Here is a 3,401-nt window from a genome sequence, read left to right as displayed (position 1 = left end):
CTCGGTTTACTGTCAACAGTTCCAATTCCTCCTGGCTGGTTAGTTACAGCACATGTGATACAATCCTGGGTGTGCTGTAGTGTGCTGATTAGCAGACTCACTTTGGCCTCATCCACACCAAGCTTACCCTGTTTACAGTGACTAACACACTGACACTACTCTGTAATTGCAGCTGCGAGAGCTGTAGCAAATCTGTTAGAGCTCAGTATGTTGTCTCCATCTTGTGCAGTGTCACCACTGACCACATTCAAAGTTAACTCAAGCAATCTCTAAGAAAATCTTCCGGCCAGTTATCTGTGGTCAGAAAAACAACTATAAATATGTCTTGAAAAAAAAATGCACAGCTCCTTATCTGTACATAAACAACTCAAAAATGAATGTCAATGAATGCAACCCAGATTGCAACTTCAAGAGAAGTCAGCTAAATAATGTGCACTCTAAAATGATGTGGAAGTAGGGACCCTCACAGAGAAGTTTGGTGCAGCACAAAACCATATGCACATTGACAGAAGGGCTCACTGCTCATCCTTACTAGAAAGGACAAAAATAAACACAAGAAGAGCCAGAAGGGGAAAAAAAAGTGGCACGAGTATAAAATTTCTGTGGTACAATCCAAACAAATGAATGAAGACAAGAATGTCTTACAGTTCATGAAATAAAAGCCAACATTAGCTGCTTGTCCTCACGGTTTCTTACCTGAAAGTCATAACACAATAAGGCATTATGAAAAGGGAAAGGAGTCACTGCTGTGAAGTCAGGCAAAGAATACTTTTTAATGAGAGGTAGGGCAGGCAAGAGAAGGACCAAAGTGAAATCATGTCTGCCTCCTTGGACTGCCCGGACAGCATATGATAAGTTGAGCTAGGATCCAAGATGTATCAATATGGCATCGACAAGGATCTATGAGGATATTTTCAGAGGACACTGGCCCACAAAATGAGCATCTGGGAATTCCAGAATAGCAGACTCCCACCAGCCCTAGTGCTGGCACTTGCTGGATTTCACGCTTTATTTCACAATGACCTACAGACCATCCTTTCCAAATGGCTCATATATGCTAGCCACACCCATCTGAATCCAGAACTCCAAGTGTCCAACATTATGGGTATAGTTTTAGCAGCAACTTGACTATCATGTGTCTTTATGTGAAGAAACAGGACTGAAGCCAAATATGAGGAATTTGTCAATATGCTCCCATTCATATCACACACACAGCTAATCTGATCTTCCCATCTTTTTGGTCACACCAACACAAGCAATTATACTTACATGTCACACTGTTCCCCATACCAGTTAGTTCAGAAGATGCAGGGACAATCTTTTAAACTGGACTAGTAAAATCAATTGAGTAAATGTGAGCCTGTTTGCAGCTTGCTTTTTAATTCCTGGGAGATGTACTATTTAATACATGGTAAGGTTGACCACACCCTGAAGTGCAGGCTCCTTAACTGAGAGAAGACCAGCAGCTTGCTGACGGGAACAGAAGAGATCCCCTGCCATAGTCAGGGGTTTTAACACACTACCATCAGACCAAACAAAAATCTAGCTGGATTGCCATGACCATCAGCTTGTTACCATAGGAAAACCTGGAACGTCCCTCAGAGCAGATCTGCTGGTATCAAGAGAGATGCTGTATGCTTTCTGAATTGGCTTATCCTACTATTACAGACTCCCTGCAGGTTTTCTAAAGCTGAACACAATAAATGCAAGGCTCTTGGCAAGATCAGAGTCATTAATTTGTGCTTCTATGCTTGTCTTGCTTATTTTTATGGATGGTATTTAGTTTTCATCTTTCCCATACCATCTTACCAAGAGTTGCAAAATTTTTCCCATTCTCTTCATTCTTCCAGCAGAAAGATGGTACCATTTGTTTCCCTCTTCCCTGCCATTATTTCCTGGTTTTGCATGATCTGTAGATCTTCACAGTGTCTCTGGAGCAGGTCCTTATGGAGATAATTTTGTGGAGTAGAAGTCCTGCAATTACCAAAAGATGGTAGGCAAGGCTACTTTCCTTTCAAGAAAGAGAAAAACTATAGCTTAGTTTTGATTGCTCCTGCTTATCTTCAGTCAAACACTGTTACCTGATGAGAAAACAGCCTCTCTTCCCTCTGGCCAGCTTGATTTGGAGTGACGGCAGATTGGGGAAGCAATCAATCCTTCCCTCAGAGTAATTGCCAATAAGTCCCAGCTGGCCCTGCTCTGGCTAATTCAAAGGGTCTTAGGGAAAGCATAAACTAGGCAACAGTGACAGAAGCAGGATGTTCCATATCGGTCTTTTAAAAAACCTGCAGCAGTAGCCTAACACTCATTCAAGGGAAGAGCAGAAGAAAAAGTGGGTTGGAGCAGGGGGAGGAGGGAGCCCTCTGAAAGCCCAGGGAGCTGATACAAACACACCCAACCACAAACCACTGCTTTATATGAAAGGATTGATTTCTTGGGTATATCTCTCCCCCATCTTCCTCTGAATCATTTTTATAAGCCTACTTGAAAAAAGAAGCAAGTAGTGTAACATGAAGTGAGATACATGGTCAGCTTCCAGAGAGTTGCTTATCCATGCTGCGATCTGTTCATTGCACCCCCAGGAGTTTTGGCAGAAGTGGATTTCTGCAGCAGGATTTCCCTGCTTAAAGTCACTTTCATGTGGTTATCCTGAGGACTGGAGACAAGCAGGGCAAGTTATCATCCTTATCTGACTGACAGATTTTGTTTATTGTTTTGTTTGTTTGTTTTTTATTATTTAACTATGATGTAGGATGCCTTCAGGAAGAAAATTCTTTATATTTAAAAGAGTATAAATAAAATTAACTTATTCAAACTCAGTTTTGTCCCTTCCAGCTCAGCATATTCTGTGATTCTGTAATTCTTTTCTTACTCTTCTTATTCATTCTTCATTTGCTTTTTTTTTTTCCTGCATTTGATTGTGCTATCCATCTCTACTCTTTCCTGCGCTCATGGCCTTACTCAGGGTTATTTACCAGCTCTTTCCTGTTTTCAAAAGGCAATCTTTTTCTCATTCTAGCATTCACACCCACACTTTCACTTCCCCCCCCTAACTGTCACCCATGTCTCTTCATTGTTTTGTTAGCTCTCTTCCTTTTCTTATTTGAATTGATTTCTATAACTCTACTGAAAAAAAAAAAGGGGGGGCCAGAAACTGCTGACCAGTCCAGCTGGGTAGGGAGGTCTGGTGGCATGCTGACAACCCAGGATGAGAAGTTAAAGACAAATGTCTCTTAAACTCACCCTTCTGCATTAGACTGTGTGGCTTCAGATGTTCAGAAGTCTTGTTCTAACACACGTATGTAGATCTCAGGTGTCCCTGTTGGGGCTGGGCACAATGTTTGATCCTTAGATTTCAACCCAGCTGAACACAGGCAAAGCCATTGAGATGGAGCTTGTGC

This window comes from Pseudopipra pipra, chromosome 3 (genome assembly GCF_036250125.1).
Source record: "Pseudopipra pipra isolate bDixPip1 chromosome 3, bDixPip1.hap1, whole genome shotgun sequence".
NCBI lineage: Eukaryota > Metazoa > Chordata > Aves > Passeriformes > Pipridae > Pseudopipra > Pseudopipra pipra.
Note: the sequence above shows the minus strand (reverse complement) of the source record.